Raw genomic sequence first — 18,330 nt, forward strand, 5'->3', positions numbered from 1 at the left:
CATGCCTGTGGAATTAGTACACATGAAAAGGTTCCACCATAATCCAAGCATACTGCGTGTGCAGAGTACATATAGCAGTCAGTCTAGCTAAGAGACGTCCAACCATTTACTTCTCCACATCTTTTACAAGATTCTGGCTGTGCAATTTCAACAGCACAGAAGCAGACCAAATTCAGCATAAAATGGACCTATTTCCTAGACACCCAGCACCACTCCTTCCAATAAAATGCAAAGCAAAAATGAAGAGAAATGTGTCTTAAGTAGCAACAGAATCTTTTCCATTTTATATGAGTGCAGAAGCATGAATAAGACTTTATTTTGCCATACGTCTTTCATATATAAATACTTAGGTTAGTATGTAGTATTTCTCTGAAGATGCCAGCCACAGATGCTGGCAAAACGTCAGGAAGAAACTTTTCTGGAACATGGCCACATAGCCCAAAAAACCCACAAAAAACTATGGATGCCGGCCATGAAAGCCTTCGACTTTACTTAAGTTAGTGTTCTTAGTCCAGCCTGGCCATTAGAGCAAAGAACAAAGGGGCACAACTGCATCACAATGGTAAGAACTCTGTGTTAATACAGGTCAGAAAGACAAGGTTGAAATAAGAATTCCAGATTTTCTCCTATTATAATCAATGCTTTATAAGTGTGGGCTATTCTTGAAGACCTGACAAAAGCCTACTGCGCAAGAAAAGATTGGAGATTATGCTGGGGTATCAAACCATTATCTATGGTTAGCTTCACACACTGAAGGGAAATGCAACCCTGTGCTGAAAAGATGCGATTCAAAGACGAAGAAGTTTAGTATTATTTTGCTACTAGCTTTGACTTTCTGTCTTCCTCTTCAAGTCCTCCTCCCCACTTCAGTCACAAGTAAATTAATGTTTCCCTGCCTCAAAGCCTGGCAGATGATATTGCTGTTGTTACTGAAGGAGGACAGGTGGAGAAGGAAGTCCCCATTGTACCTATGGTAGGCACTCAAATTTTCTCTGCAGCATTCAGCACTGAATGATTTCAAGAATTAGGCTAGCAGAAAAATGGATCAGTCATATGATGCTGAGTTCACCAGACAGAAACAAAAATAATCACATGAACAAAGATGGAGGAAAAGCAGAGAGGGAAAGAGGTATTATACACAAAAAAATCTTGCTCAAGAGGGATAGAAACAGCACACAATCAGCTCTTGGGTGTGCCACTTTACAACAAAGTGGAGATTACCAAATTAAAAGCCAAAGCCGCATTGATTCTATGGCCTGAAAAAGCGGTCCAAGTTCTCCCTGGCTAGAAGTGGGTCGGAACCCTGCTAGCCATATGGCTTGCTCCCAAAGCAGGCTGTGGATGTAGGGACTGTCCAGTGCCTCCAGGAGTCAGATTACGCCAGCTCCTTTTTGCTCCAGTCTTAAGACCTGGAGTGCAACTTCAGCACAGCTTCTGACTGCTTTGGAGGCATGCAACGTTTAATCAGCATGCCTCCAAAGCATCCAGAAACCACTTCATTTAGCCCATCTGTTTCACTCCTATATCAGCTCTGAGCACTCTCAAAAACTGTAGACAGTCATGATCTGTATTTTTGCAAGGTATCATTGTTGTTTTTTTTAAATTGAACTTCCAAAATCCATGCTGTTCACTGTGGATGCTTGTTTTTGCACCAGAAGCTATAACATTTGTCAGGGTGTGGGTGTTCTTTTCCTCTGAAAGTTTCCATGGCCTAATAATCATGTGTGAAAGCCAGGTCTTTTGAACAAGCCAACCTGAACCCCCCTCCCCCTAATAATAAATACCTCACATTCCAGGTGCATCTAATTGCAAAGGTCTCCCCGGAGAAGTCTTACCTGGAATATCAAAGAGCTGTGCTGCTTCTGACAGATGCCTAAAGATCTAGTACAGCTACAAGCACTCCGTGCTGGGAAGGAAAGCCATCAGGGTCCTTGGGCTGGCTGCAGGTCCCCTGCCTGGAGAAAAAAAAGGAAAGAAACTCTAGACCTTGTTTTCACATAGAGAGGAAAGAACAGCACTATGGATTCTAAAGGGCACTTAAGATGCCCAGACACAAAAGAGGACAGGACTCTTGAACCTTTCATAGTTGAGTGGAATCAGAAATTTCAGTAAGTGTAAGCTTGTCAGGAAATTCAATCTTCCATACAGCTATGCTTTTCCCCTCTTATATATTAACAGTGGCACATGCCTTGATTATATCCTGTCTGGGTTACTGTAACACTCTGCATGGGACTGTTTTTGGAAAGTGAAAATTTCAGTTGGTCCAAAATGAGTCCAAATAGTGTGGCCAGACTGCTGAGTGCAGCTGGTGACTGGGAACATATAACTCCCCACTTACCTCTTTGATGACCACTGGTCTATTCCTGGCCACAGTTCAAAGTGCTATACATGCAGGGCTGGCTCTAGATATTTGGCCACCCTAGACAAGAAATATTTGCCCCCCCCCCCCGGTAGCCCCTCAAAGTGTAAGGAAAATGTAGGGCATGATGTAGGACAAAATGTAGGAAAAATTGTAGGACGTTCAAAAATGGAGGACATAACCAACGAAAAGCCAAAAACATTAATAAAAAATAATATAAATCCATGTTTCTCAGTCATGCTCAAAATGGAAGACATTTTGACATTCTTCCTGGATAGAAGGTTAGGATGTAGTTTTGTGTGGTTTGTGTGTTGGACTAGGACTCTGGAGACCAGGATTCGACTCCCTTCCTATTGGGTGACCTCAATCACTTTACACTCTCACAGCCTCCTCAGGGGAAGGCCATGGCAAACCTCCTCTGAAGAAATCTTGCCAAGCAAGCCCCAGGATAGGTTTCCTTTAAGGTCTCCATAAGGTGGAAAACAACTTGAAGGTACACAACAAATAACTGAGTACTGTACCTTTAAGTGCACTGGATGGAGGGTCCAGCATGGTGTAGTGGCCTGAGTATTGGAGTAGGACAATGGGAGACCAGAGTTCAAATCCCAGCTTGGCCATACAAACCCACTGGGTGACCTTGGGCAAGTCACGCTCTCTCAGCCTCTCAGGGCTTCCCTTGCCTTCCTTTCTCCTTCTCTCTCTTTTCTCCTTCACCCTGCCTTTTTCTTTCCTCCCACCTTCTTCCCTTCCCTTCTTCCTTCCTTCCTTTCTCTCTCTTCCTCTTCCCTTCCGTTCCTTCCTCTCTTGGTCCAGGACTGCCCACCTGCTGCTCTCCACATGCTCAGAGGCCCTCTTGCTCACTCCTTCCATGGCCAAGGAGGAGGGTAAGTCTCCTGGGAGGGGAGGGGAGGGGAAGGGGGACCCCAGAGGAGGCGCCTATGGCAACGCGGCGGGTGGGCAGCCCTGGACCAAGGCAGGAAGGAAAGGAAAAGAGGAGGAAGGAGAAGAGAGGAGAGGAGAAAGAGCTGCCCATCTGCCACGTTGATACAGGCGCCTCCTCTGGGGTCCCCCCTCCCTTCCCTTCCCCTCCCCAAGACTAAGGAGTATATCACACTGAGCTTTTTGGAGATTTTCTGGCTCAGTTCCGACGTGACTGCGGGTCCAACGATGCGCATTCACGTTGTAAAGTGAATGTGTTATCAGATGCCTTCCTTTCTATGGGAGTTCCTTGCGAGGTGCTTCCGCAGTGATTCCAAAGTGACCCCTCATTTTGGTAAAACCAAAAAAAAAGGTGACTTCACAGAATTCGCTTCCAGGCTCACTTCGATTGCACTGCGAATTGGTCTGGTGTGGAAAAGCACTCCAATGTCACCCCCCTTGGCCCCCTGCGTCCTGCTCCGTCATCCCCCTCCTCCTCCTTCATGCCATCTCCTCCTCACTGCCAACCTGCCGCTGATCCCATCATCCCCTGCATCCTTCTAGTCCCCGATCTGCTCTCCTCCTTCACCCTGCTGCCGATCCCATCATCCCCTACATCCTCCTAGACCCTGATCTGCTCCCCTCCTTCACCCTGCTGCCGATCCCATCATCCCCTGCGTCCTCCTAGACCCCGATCTGCTCCCCTCCTTCACCCTGCCGCCTATTCCACCATCCTCTGCGTCCTCCTAGACCCTGATCTGCTCCCCTCCTTCACCCTGCCGCCGATCCCATCATCCCCTGCTTCCTCCTAGACCCCGATGAAAGATGACAGCTAAGGAGGGGGCAGGGAAGGAGGACAGCGTCCAGAGCCCCACTGAGCATGTGCAAAGGGGCCGATTTGAATCGTTGAACCCTCAAATTATGTTACGGTGTGGTAATACAATGTGCACTCACTCCCCTTTGCTTGAATCCGCATCATGTGACTTGCTTAGAATCGAACTGACTCCGCTTCCCCTTCAGTTCGGAAGGGCAACAGAAAGGCAACCAGGTGTGGTAAAACATCACATTTTAACGTGAATTTGCATTGCTAGACAGGAGTGACTCCGGAACTGGTGTGAAAAAACATGACGTTTCGCATTGCTAGAACAATTCTTGTAAAGCAAGCTTATTACAGTAACTGATATATTTAGACCTTCATAGACTACAATTTTTTCACTGTACAGTCTTCAAATATATGTACAACTCACTTTAAATTAAATGACTCAAACACCTGCAACCCAAGAACTGGCTGTTATTACTTTTAAAACAATGAATAGTTCCTCACCTCTATATCTCTTAACCACATATATCAATTTCCTTTGCTAACTATCTCCTCTTCTTTGTCTTCGCCATTTCCTTCTGTCCTTTGGATCATGTCCCTTGATCAACCCCTCATTTTCTTGGCTCTTCTTTGCCCCTCTGTTTGGCTGTATCAGGACATTGGTTTCTGTACTAGTTTCTATAATTTCCCTTGCTCCTAATTAACTGTGGGCTCCAGTTCTTGTGTTTCTTGTCTGGGATCTGAATAATGCATCTAATGCAGCTAGACCCTTCTGCATGCATCTCCCATCTGAGATATATAGGGAGATTAGCAGCCATTAACAGAAGCTTTAACACTCAGAGGCAACCATGCTGGCCATGCAGCAAAATACAACAAAATTCCACAAGCAGCAATTTGACGGCGAACTCCAAAGCATAAAATGCACTGTGCAAGCTTCTGAAAGTTCACTTTGCATCAGGCAAAGATGTTTAAAATCATACAGGAGAAAAATGATGACAATGGCTGCTGTGGAATTCTGGGATTTGTAGTTTTGTGAGATATTTAGCTTTCTCTATCAGAATGCTCTGGTGTGAATAAAACATTTATGCTTTGGAATTGGCCCCAAAAAGGGTATCATTGCTTGTGGATTGCGGATTTTATTGTATTAGGCTTCAACACTGGTTGAATCATCTCCTGAAGGAATTTTCCATTAACATGAATTAACCAACGCATGGCATTAGATGAGGACTGAACATCAGAAAGCTCAATAAACTTTTTATTTCTACATTACTTAAAATGCTTATACTGTCATTTTGCATAATCACATTTCTGTAGCACATTTTAGCAAGAAAATGCTGGATTCAGAAAAGGAAGAGGCACTAGGGATCACACTGCAAACATACATTAGATAATAGAGGGAATTCCAGAAGAAAATCTGCATGTGCTTTATTGACTACAGCAAAGCCTTTAATTGCATAGATCACAAAAAGCTATGGCTTGCACGTAGACAAAGGAGAGTGCCACAACATCTGATTGCCCTGATACGAAGCCTATACTTAGGACAAGAGGCAACCATCAGAACAGAATATGGAGAAACAGAATGGTTCCCCAATTGGCAAAGGGATCAGGCAGGACTGTATACTATTGCCCTATTTATTCAATCTATATGCAGAAAATATCGTACACAGAATGGGCTTCAACTGAGGGGCAGGAGGAGTGAAGATAAGTGGAAAGAATACTAACAACCTAAGATATGCAAATAACACAATACCACCAGCAGAAACAAAGACCTGGAGGAATTACTGAGGAAGGTCAAGGAGGAAAGTGTCAAGGTTGGATTAATGCTGAACAGTAAATAACTATTAAGTAAATATGGAAGATATATAAGAATTAATCCTAGAAGAGTTCCCATACCTTGATCATAATGGAAACTGCAGTGAAGAAATCAGAAGTAGACTAGGATTGGGAAGGGCTGCTATGAAAGAACTGAACAAGATAACAACATAATTGAAACACTAAAGTGAGGATCATCCAAGCTATTGTATTCCCCATTACCATGTATGGATGTGAGCACTTTTTTACCTTTAGAGTACTGAGAATACCATGGATGGCCAAGAGGACAAATAAATGGGTTCTAGAACAGATCAAGCCTGAATTCTCTGGAAGCCAGGATGATTAAATTGCAGCTTTTGTACTTTGGCCTCATCATGGGGGGAAATGAATAATTAGAAAAGACAATGATAATAAATAAAAATGTATGCTAGGCAGATAGACTCAATCAGGGAGAATACTGGCCAGAACCAGCAGGCCCTGAGCAGAGTGCTTGAGGATAGGTTTTTTTGGAGATGTCTCACCCATAGCATCACCATGAGTCAAGGCTGACTTGAGGGCAGGTAAGAACAACAACAATGTATGCCCCAAGTGAATGGGCTTCAGATTGTAGTGCTGTACCAAAGGATGATCCTCATCAGGGAGCTTATCAAGGAGAGGAAGAATCTTCTCCTGGAGATTCTGTTGATAGGCTCCCATGCAGGCGGAATAATTAGCAACATAAAAGCCTAAGGCAGCCACAAAATAGAGCTTCCATGCCATGCTGTCCAACCTCCTACTCTCCTTACCAACAGGTGTTGAGGATATTCAAGGAGTCAGCTTCAGTTGAGAGGCCTTGAGAATCGAAGAATTCTGGTGTGAATGTTCAGCGAGCCAAGTGGAGTCCAAGGGAATCAGTCTGTAGAGGTTATGAATCTTTTTAGAAGTCAGTGGTATGGTAGCTGGGGTAGCCCAAGAATGCTTAGCAATGCGGGACATGGATGGTAGGAGCCTGATGGAAGCCAGAGCAGGATCCTTGAATTGAATCCTTTCATAGATCGAATCCAGGGGCTGAGCATCATGGTGAACCACTTCAAGGTCCAGTGTGTTCACCATGAGAATCACCTGTTCAGAAAAGGAGCGGACATCATCCATCAGGGATGCTGACTCATGGATAACAATAGCATCCAAGGAATACCATGGACGGATTCGTGTTGATAAAGAATTCGAATCAGGAGATGCAGGTCTTTGAGAGCGAAGGAGCAGTGGTAATGGCCTGTCCACCAAGGAGTTACGGTGCTGGGGAACAGGAGGTGCTTTCCGCTCAGAATAGCCATGAGGCACCTGGTCAAGGCCTTGAAGATGGCACTGACTGCAGGATAACAGAACCCGAGAGTCTTGCAGACCCCTAGGAACTTCATAGACATAATCCTGAAGACGATAATCTGGGTCAACCGGCATATAATAAATACCTGTCTCCTGGTCAAAAGGTAAGTTGTATTAGAGTGTTTCTGGGCTTTGGGTTGAGGCTAGTCGATATTGGTACCAATATGGGCTCGAGAGACAAATTCATGTCTTGAGGCAGAGATCGGCTTCAGAATAATGAGTTGGGGAAGCCGATAGATGATCTTGGATACGCACACATGGAGAGAGAGACCTGGTGGACAAATGTGGCGAGAAAGGTCTGCGAGAAGGAGAGTCCATTTAGGAGAGTCCGCCAATTCTCCTTTAGAGACCAAAACAGACTGAGCCTTGACAAGCTGGAGCGAAGGCGGGGGCAATGTAGACTTCTCTGACAGTGGATTCTCAGGCCTGATCATCTTCTTGGTGGAGGAATGGGAGGAAGAAAGCTTATGCTTCCCCTTCTTGTCAGTCTTCTCTCCTTTGTCACTAGCCTTCTAATGAGGCTTAGAGATGGACTCGGTAACAGCTGATGAGGATTTCCCGTTTTTCACAGGGAGATCCTCAGGTCTGGTGGCCTCAGTCGAGCGTCAATGATTGGAATTGGTCCTACACATAGCTGATGATGTCTTATGGCTCGACCTCAAGGAGCCTGGGTGAGCAACATCCTCCTGATGGCCAGACTCCTTAGTAGAAAGTCTCTTACAAAATGGTGATGGTGGGGGGACAGAGATCATAGCAGTTGGGGACACATGAAATTTCAAAGCCCTCTCATACAATAATGACTGAAGGCGGGAGAGTCAATTTTTTCTCATCTGAGGGGTAAAAGTCCTGCAGGTTTGCATACTGTACCCCTCACCCAGGCAGAGCAAACAATGAGAATGCTTGTCTTGCCATGGGATCTTTCCTCCACACTCATCGCACCTCTTGAAGGGCATGGATTGGGAGGCCATTTTACCGATCTAAATTCAATCTGAGAATCAAACATGCTGAAATCACAAGACATAGAGTAGTCGAGGATAAATCGAGTCAAGAAGCCAAGATATCACTATGCCGAAGCCAAAACTGAGATAAAAAAGCCAAAACCCAAAGCCAAGATCAAACTATTACTGTAGTTAGTCAAACCGAATTGAAAATTGATTCTGAAAATCGCTATCTTGATGTTGCTAGCGTGGTGCACAAAAGGAAGGGGAAAGTGTGGAATGCTAGGGTTATATATAGGATGGGTGGAGCTACCACCAAAAAGTCTTCCCTAGCGATTCCAGAAGGTTGGAAATGTCTCTGCGCAGGTGCAGGAAACCCATTTCTGTGATTCACAGGCACCATGACAAAGAATGTTTGTTTTTCAAGCTGTAGTCTTCTCCAGAAAAAAACCCCATGCTGTTAGAGATATGTTAGTTTTTTGTAGTACTCACTAAAATACCGTATATACTCGACTATAAGTCGACCTCATGTATAAGTCGAGGGCAAGTTTTGGGGCCAAAATTATGGATTTTGCTATGACCGGTGAATAAGTCAAGGGTAAAATTTAGGGGTATATAGCAAAGGATCTAAAGGATGAAGCAAAACAAAACAAAGTCAAAGAACTTATAAAATTCCATCAGACACAACTCTTTGTGCTTATTATTAAGACTGGATGGATGAGAGAATAGAGGGGGTCGGTGCTTCCCATATTATACTCTTGCTTTACACCAGGAGATGGTTCCTTCTTTTAAATAAGAGTTAAGATAAAGTACTTACACTGACCCGTGGATAAGTCGAGTCAGTTTTTTGGGGTCAATTTTTTTGACCGAAATTTCTAGACTTATACATGAGTATATACAATATACTTCTGATTTTAATCTCCATTATGTCTCTTTGTCAGGGCTACACATGTGATATGCACATATTCTGACTTGGAAAACTCTTCTTTGTATAGATCTGAATTGAGTATACATTTAGATCACTGTACATGACTCTAGCACCTAGCACATATACAATGCAACTTTACTGCATTTATACAGGCTGGGAATGCGAGATTAGCAGAACTCATTTCAGCTCCCATAATGCACACAGTTGAACAAAAACCATGTGATCATTGCATGCAACCATCTACACATAGGTTGCAGATCAGACACTATGCAAGAAACACTCTCTGTTCAGCAACTACACCACCTCTGAAAATGCAGATAAACTGAAGTAGAAAGAATTGGTATCAATGTGGTGAGATGCTTTGCTTCATGCCCATATTAATACTGTGTTTAAGGCTGCCTCATTTCAGCTTCTGGATCAACCCTCTGATCACCAAATACCCTTTTTGCACCTATAAGATTATCAAGTGATAGACTTGTTTTTCAGAAGCTCTTGGGGATCTCAATAAAGATTCCCCCATCAAACCTCAACTTGCTCTCATAGTTACTTTGCCAAGGATATTTTAAAATAATATTGTAAAGCAACAGTAAAAACCATCTAGGCATCCAGGTCTGGTCCAAGACATTTCACTGCTGAAAGAAAAAACAGCAAATTGTACTCACCACCCACCAAAATCATAATGCTCCACTATCCTCACCAGTTAAATTGTTTTGGCACACAAATTAGAAACTCCCACAATATTCTCCACCATTCCTGGCTCTAAAACTACAACAATAACAAAAATATGAGTAACAGTTTTGCTGCCACCACATGACATCCAAATCTGCTACTTGTAACAGCTGCCTCACTCAGCCTGAAGAGATAGGGCCACCTCTGCAAACATCAGACCAGTATCCCCACCCCAATCTGCAGCATTTGCTCAGTATGATACAGATCAACCCCCCAATGCAGCAGCACCTTCCTTGGGACCCACAGCCAGCAAAGCTATCTACCATCAGGGTCCAGTCAGCCCTGCTTTCCAGGACACAGCTGCCCGTTTCACAGCTCTGGCTGATATTCTGCGTTCCTAGAGATATGACCTTGCATTTGGCTGCATTAAAACGGATGTTGTTGGAACTGGGCCCAGCTGACCAAGCGATCCAAATTGCTCTGTGTATATCTTGCCCTGTCCTCAGTGTTATTTACCACTCCAGCAATTTTTGTGCTGTTGATCCAAGGACTTGTCCACCAGCTGAGATCACAGAAGTGGAACCTGTTTATTCTGAACTTGGGAGGAGTGGCCCAGACAAACCTTTTATCCTTGTCCATCAAGCTCTGAGTACAAACCTAATGGCCCATGCTGCAACCTCCAGCCCATGCCCCCTCCACGCATACTAGAAGAGAAGAAAAAGGCACCATATTTTCCACAGTCTGCCTGAAACAAGCCAAATCTCCACAAAAGCCTGTATATGTTTGTACATGTTTATTTTTGTAACCTATACTCATTTGTAACCTTGAACAAGTCACATACTCTCAGCCTCAGGGGAAGGCAAACCTTCTTTGAACAAATCTTGCCAAGAAAACCCCATGTTAGCGTCACCTTAGGGTGGTCATAAGTCAGAAACAACTTGAAGGTACACAGCAACAAAAACTTATTTGCTAAATGTTTCTGAATTTGAGAAGAATCCACCACCATGAATAGTAATTATATTTGAATAGAAGTGGGGCAGGGGTTGAAGAATCCTCTTCTTTTTCATCCCCACACCTCTCTAAGAACCAAAGGAACATGGCTGAAACTTCAATGTTTCCCATATTTTAACTAGATCAGTTGCAAGCCTGAAGCACGTTAAGAATTTATAACTTGGAGGCAAAGCATGCTGTGAGTACACCCAGTTTCTCCTTCAACTTGTCTTTGCAAAGCACTGAATATATTAATGGCAAATAATTATAAACTGCCAGACTGTTCTATTTGTGTGGCCCTAAATTAACCTAATGCTAAGAGTACATACCTCTGTGATGCTTTCCCTCCTCCTTATGTCTGCAGGGGATCAATGTTTTTTCCTCAGGCAAGACTGCAGATATGACCAACAAACAAACAAACAAACAAGCCCACCTTCCCCTGAGAAAGAGACTTTCCAAGGGCTGCCATGTCATCCCTCATTGATTTCAGCTGGCAGAGGTTGTATTCCATGCCTGACTCCCAAACATTTGTCCACTTGTTATACTCCCCCCACATTAGACTCATGGTGCAATCAAGCAAGGCACTGAAGGGAATTCATCTACCCAACAACTTTAGCCATACTGCATACATTTCCCCCTCATTCCACCGAACTTTTGAGAATCCTCAGCATGAGTGAAATGTACTATGTATTGAGTCCTAGTCATTCCTGTGACAGAATGCTGGGTGAAGACTAGATGATAACATGACAATAGCAAATTGTAGAAGCTACTCTCATGATTTATTTGCTCTAAAAATAGTGTTATGGGGCAGGAACAGGACAGGATATATATATATATATATATATATATATATATATATATATATACACACACACACACACACACACACACACACACACACACACTGCAGTAACTACAGCAGTGTCCCCACAGCCACATATACAAAGGGACAAGGATTGCCTTAGACATCTTGGCACCTGAAAAGGAAAACTTCAAAGTGGCATCTCCCACACATTGCCCGCTCCACATACAGACACACAGAGTGGTGATCATGGTGACTGTACTCAAGTGGCCAAATAATACACATGCATCACTTGTACATCAACCTCTTAACTACTATAAATACAATACTGCTATCATAACTGTTGTTGCTGTGTGCCTTTAAGTCATTTTCTACCTATGGAAACCTTTAGGTGAACCTATCACAGAGTTTTCTTGGCAAGATTTATTCAGAAGGAGTTTATCCTTGCCTTCCTCTGAAACTGAGAGAGGGTGTTTTGCCTAAGATCACCCAGTGGTTTTCCATAGCAAACTCTGGTTTCCAGAAGTGTAGTCCAAAACTCAAACCACTATACCACATGGGATAATTACGATACGATACATAACTACAATACAATAAAACAGTTGTCCCCTGGCCCACAAAGCAAGCAGGTCTCCTCAGGTTACTGGTGCTTATTATGTAGGAGTAAAGTGAGACCTCCAGTTAGGACCCAAGGTACCAGCCCTATTACTTGATTTTCTTCTCCACAAATTAACTATAGCTCAAATAGACCAGGCAAGTCCTTGAAGGTACAAATAGAAAACTCATCTAGCCCACCAGTTTAAAAAGTTTATAAAAGTAAAGGCAAACAAAATTTGGTAGAAGGAGGAAAACAGTGAGTAAGCAAGAAATCAAACTCACCTCTATCTAAGCCCTTACTGTGAGTAAGACAGAAGAAAAATTACCATCCAGCACTTGGATGAGGAGGCAAATACAACATATAGGTCTGGGTGATCATATTACAGCAGTAATCTGAGAGGCTCATTATTTTACACTATATTTCTATATGTGCTACCTTGAAGCTAGCTGTTGGCAATGACAACAGGAAGAAGGAGGATAGGAAGAGACAAATATGGGGTTGAGCATTCCTCACCTTTGATTATAAGCAATGTGGTAAACCTCTACAAGGGATCTACAAGCAATGTTTTCTCTGGGCTATCCCAAGTTCACAAGACTCTTATCTACAACAGCTTCATGTCCAGCTAGCACATTATATTCTTGGCCACCTTCAGCATGAGGCAGCATCTCTAGAGACTTAGAAATGTATTCCTCCTCTGCCTGCCCCCTCACCTCTTCTTCAGGCTTAGAGTCATAGAATAAAAGAGTTGGAAGGGCCGCATGGACCATTGACTCCAACCCCTTGCTCAATCCAGAATCTCTGTTTATGCACTTCTTACTCAAGACATGTTACAGTCTCTGGACGAGGACTTATTTCAGCATCTAGCACTGTTGCAGAGTCAGTGATATTAAAGGAGTATTTCAGACAGCTGTATAAAAACAACTTTTCACTTGCCCTGCCTGGCTTCGCAACAACATTTCCTCTTTTTCTTGGGAGCGTTTCCCAGGACATATTGCAATGCCATGGGGCTGGGGTGTGTATGTGCGTGGAGTGGGCAGTTTCAGCTTTCTCCTCTTCTTCCTTGTTACACTCCAGCTCATCTCCAATCTCACAGGCTCTTCCAGCATATGTGCCACATCTGTGTGGGACCAGCCAATGCACTCACCTCACAATCATCAGGGGAAGTGATGACGGTCCCTTATCCTAAGACAGCTCAGCTGAGACTTGTAGGTACAGGGGAAAGCTCTTCCTTCCTTCTGATGTTGCTCCTCCTCCGTCAAACTAGGTTGCATCTACTGTAGCGATCTTAGGTGCAGCTACACTGGATTAATCTTGAGTGTGAAAGGTAGAATAAGAACATATATTTTTCTCCTCTGGGTTTTGAAGCTCACTGCCTCCAATTCCCAATAAAGAGCTACCCATCTAAACCTAAGATATCACCAGTGATATCAAATATCATACTTTTTCTCCTAGAGTCAGTATGGAGTAATGGTTTGGGTGCTGGACTACAACTCTGGAGACCAGGGTTTGGTTCTCAGTTCAGCCATGAAACAAACTGAGTGACCTTGGACAAGTCACACACTCTCAGCCTCAGGGGAAGGCAATGGCAAACCTCCTCTGAACAAATCTTGCCAAGAAAAGCCCATGATACATTCACCTTAGGATTGCCTAAATCAGAAACAACTTGAAGGTACACAACAACAACAACAACAACAAGTTTTTCTCCTTTGCCCTTTGAGTAGTTGGAATTTTCACCAGAAACTTTTCTATTGTTAAGTCAAGCTGACCAATGTTTGGAAGCATGGAATAGCAGATTGAGATGTTAATCCGGCATAGAATGTTTCTGTAATGCTGATGAAGACTTCTGTGAGTCGAAACAGCCACATATTACTCCGGAGGTAGCCATCTCCACTATTGAAAGAGTACAACCATTGAAGGACATTGCTACCAGTGAAAATTACACTGTTTATCTTCATGCTACCATACTACAAGCACCATTATTGATTCTTCCCAGATTTTTGATTGGATATTTTTGGTGAAACAGCAGAATAATTCTACTGCTAACACTTTGGACACTCTACTCATATGTTTGGACTATTACTGATATTCAAAAGGATTCAGAAGAGTCATTTCTCATAGCCAGCTTGTAGTTGTATACTGTTGCTAGACTTTTTACCACTGGGAATTTAGTATTTATCATACATTCATTCATTCATAGATACATACATACATACATACATTACAAATTAGACACGTCCTTGTTTCAGTTATTCTAATTATTTTTACAATTTACCCTTGTTTCCCTCCTTCCTTGTCCTCCAACATATTACCACTATTTTTCTCTTTTAGCTGTTGCCTACACAGGCCAAATAAATGTCCTCCCCACATCCTCTCGGCAGGGAGTCTGGACAACACAGAACCTAATACAGTACAGTACCTGGTTCTGGAGCAAAAAGTCCAGACGATGTCTGGCCTGTCCAGGACTGAATCTGCCATATAAAACAAACAAACAAACAAACAAACAAACAAACACACACACACACACACACAGAGTTAAAAAAACCTTCAGTATTTGCTCCAGAAAATCCAGAGCCCTCCATTGCAATGCCAGGTTGCTGTTTACCATGTGCCTTGTTACATTGCTTGGTGTGGCTTCCACTGTGGCAAGTTGCTCCCACTGAAGCCAGAATGAGATGCACAGCTATGTGACTGACACCGGGCACCTCAGTCTAATCTCAGAGTGAGTGATTTACCATGATGATGTCTGCCCCTTGCAGCACAGCAGGATGCACGTGCGAACAGTTGCCTGGTCTTACACCATAGGGCCCCAGGTAAGGTAGGGACATCAGGACAGCTCTGAGGCCAAAACATTCCAGGCTGCTCCTGGGGTATTCTGGCCTATGTGTACTTGGCCCAGGCTTCTCCTCTCTTTTCTCTGTGGGCCCATTCTTCCATCGTCTCAGACCTTTCCCTTCCTTTGAGAATTCTTCCCTCTGCAGGATTCATCATTTGGTTAATCATTTCCACTTCCAAGTTAGGCTTGATTCTCATCAAGAGCTTCCTCCCTTAATTCCTAGCTGCCTGGCTAGTTAAAAAGAAGGGAAGCAGTTTCTTCCCCTCTCCCTCTCCCTCCCCCACAACATGCAAAAGCACTTCCAATCTTAATATGCGACCTGTGTTTACACCTTCAGCATGGAAATCCCATGCTGACAACCACAGTGACTATGCTCAATGACCTAACCTCCCAGTGTAGGTCTCTAGGCATGTGGTTAGTGATCCCATTTTTCTGGCACCACTAACCAATCTTAATTACTCACTTGAGTCATGGATGAAGGGGGCGGTTAATTTAGAGTGGGTGGTAGTGGCAGCCAAAAGAGACTGATAGGTGTGTGAAGCATTGCCAAGGACCTATGCTGACAGGGCAGACACTTAGGTATGGTCACTGAGGTCCTTTTACACACCTCCAAAGTAAGGAATCAGTCAATAACCTGGTGCTCTTCAATGGCACCAAACATCTGCTACATGATACTTCCTAGGAACAAAGGAACCAGGGTAAGGAGAGAAAGACTACAGAATCCAGGCTGGACTTGCAATGTTTATCATGTTTGGTGGTGTTTATTCAAACACTGTACTCTCTGATATAAGGTGTTCAAATTCTGCAAGCTCTTGTATATCTTTTTAGATAATATACTCCCTCAAAAACTAGACTTGTTTCAGCATTTCCTTCGTATGACAAGGAGGCGGCAAAGCAGAGTCTGACTGCTCATTCACACTATGAACTAACCCAGTGTGGAAGCCGGGCTATTTCTATGGTGTTCATACTTGCACCAAGTACACTCGGTGCAATTTACATGGGGGCTGTCTGAAAACCTGCCAACCCTGGTATATTTGATACCAGGTTTTTTTTCCTGCATCTTTTGAAAAGATGTGGATCGCTGCACATGAGAATGCCCTGTCGATTCAATTCGAGGCACTGTGAACCCATATTTTGAAAACAGAGTTATATTCAGAGGAGCGGAAAATACATATCCCACCTGGTCTTGCCAGTGAAAACACTGGCTCCATAAATCCGATCACTATTTCCACCACTGCCTCAATTTCCCTTGACTTAGCTGCGGAAGGCTTATTTATACATTTTTTGTGTACGGATTCAAACTACCCATGGCAATGGAAGCAGAGTCACATCACCAACAGTGAGAGTGGAAACAGAATGACAAAGATGCACATCACTTGATTGATATTAACCCCCCCCCAAGAATGATCAAATATGTTCAAAATTGAGGCTCCATTTTAAACTGATACAACAGCAGTGTGAACAGTAATACCACAGAGAGATTCAATCATGGTAAACATATCGAACTACCATGGAGATTCAGATCTTCTCGGTATAAAAACGTAAGTTGGAATGAGCCCTGAAAGAAGGCAGGAGAAACAAGGACCATAATAATCAGATCCCAGGATTCACAAGCCTGTGTGGATAACAGAATTTACAGGCCATAAAACATAAATCAGTAAATGGGTATGGCCTTTGGTCTCTTCCAGAGTATATGGAAGAACTGACACTAGGACAGGGAATAATACTGTACATAAAGGGTGAAACTCATTGTATAACAAATATATATACATCACCATGTCTGATCTTGGAAGCTAAAGCAGGATCGGCCCTGGTTAGTGCTTGGATAGGAGACTGCCAACAAATACCAGGTGAGTGCTGTAGGCTATATTTCAGAGGAAGGTTCTGGACATCATAATTCAAGAGAGATATTGACAAGCTGGACCATGTGCAGAGGAGGGTGATCAAAATGGTAAAAGGTCTAGAAACCATGCCCTATGAGAAGCAACTTAGGGAGCTGGGTACATTTAGCCTGGAAAAGAGAAGGTTAAGGAGTGACATGATAGCCATGTGTAAATATTTGAAGGGATGTCATAGTAAGAGGCGGAAAAATGAAATGCACAGATATAGGATGGGTGCCACCTGGCTGAATGAAACTATGTGTGAAAGGGATCTGGGAGTCCAAGTAGACCACAAATTGAACAGAAGTCAACAGTGCAATGTGGCAGCTAACAAGACCAATGCAATTTTAGGCTGCATCAATAGAGGTATAAGTGTCTACATCAATGGAAGTAATAGTTCCACTCTATTCTGCTCTGGTCAGGCCCCACCTAGAATATTGTGTCCAGATCTGGGCACCACAATTTAAAAAGGATGTTGAAAAACTGGAGCATGACCAAAGGAGGGCGACTAAAATGGTGAAGGGTCTGGAAACCATTCCCTATGAGGAACGACTTAGGGAGCTGGGGATGTTTAGCCTGGAAAAGAGAAGATTAAGAGGTGATATGATAACCCTGTTTAAATTCTTGAAGGGATGTCATATTGAGGAGGGAGCATGCTTGTTTTCTGCTGCTCCAGAGACTAGGACCCGGAGCAATGGATGCAAGCTATAGGAAAAGAGATTCCACCTCAACATTAGGAGGAACATCTTGACAGTAAGGGCTGTTCGACAGTGGAACAAACTCCCTTGGAGTGTAGTGGAGTCACCTTTCTTAGAGGTCTTTAAACAGAGGCTGGATGGACATCTGTCGGGGATGCTTTGATTTAGATTTCCTGCATGGCAGGGGGTTGGACTGGATGGCCCTTGCAATCTCTTCCAACTCTATGATTCTATGATTCTAAGAGGATGGAGCAAGCTTGTTTTCTGCCACTTCAGAGACCAGGACATGGAGCAATGGATTCAAACTACAGGAAAAGAGATTCCACCTCAACATTAAGAGGAACTTCCTGACAGTAAGAGCTATTCAACAGTGGAACACACTCCTTTGGAGTCTGGTGGAGTCTCCTTCTTTGGAGTCTGGATGGCCATCTGTCAGAAGTGCTTTGATTGTGTATTCCTGCATGGTGGGGGTAGGATTGGATGGCCCTCATGGACTCTCCCAACTCTGCGGTTCTATGATACTATTCTTTCCCTAAGAAAATTCTATGAAATTCACTGGGTCGTCATAAGTTGACAGGTGACCTGAAAGCACACACACACATTCACATTGCCATGTCTGGCTATAAATGCAAATCAGACAGCTTGAAATTTAAGAAGGTTAAAGAAAAGGATGAAGCTAAGGACTCCAATCAATCTTCCAAGTAATTCAAAACACTGAGGGGG

The 18,330-nt window shown here is 43.5% G+C and overlaps 1 protein-coding gene across 2 annotated transcripts in view; it reads right to left on the minus strand.

Annotated features, from left to right (window-relative positions):
- Positions 1-18,330, minus strand: part of RBFOX3 (RNA binding fox-1 homolog 3) — a 601,172-nt gene that overhangs the window by 404,257 nt on the left and 178,585 nt on the right. For both annotated transcript variants that reach the window (XM_042452604.1, XM_042452605.1), the window contains exon 2: positions 1,836-1,955. The gene's annotated coding sequence lies outside the window, so the exon portion shown is untranslated. The remainder of the gene's footprint in view (positions 1-1,835; positions 1,956-18,330) is intronic.

Source organism: Sceloporus undulatus, chromosome 2 (genome assembly GCF_019175285.1).
Source record: "Sceloporus undulatus isolate JIND9_A2432 ecotype Alabama chromosome 2, SceUnd_v1.1, whole genome shotgun sequence".
Classification (NCBI taxonomy): Eukaryota; Metazoa; Chordata; class Lepidosauria; order Squamata; family Phrynosomatidae; genus Sceloporus; species Sceloporus undulatus.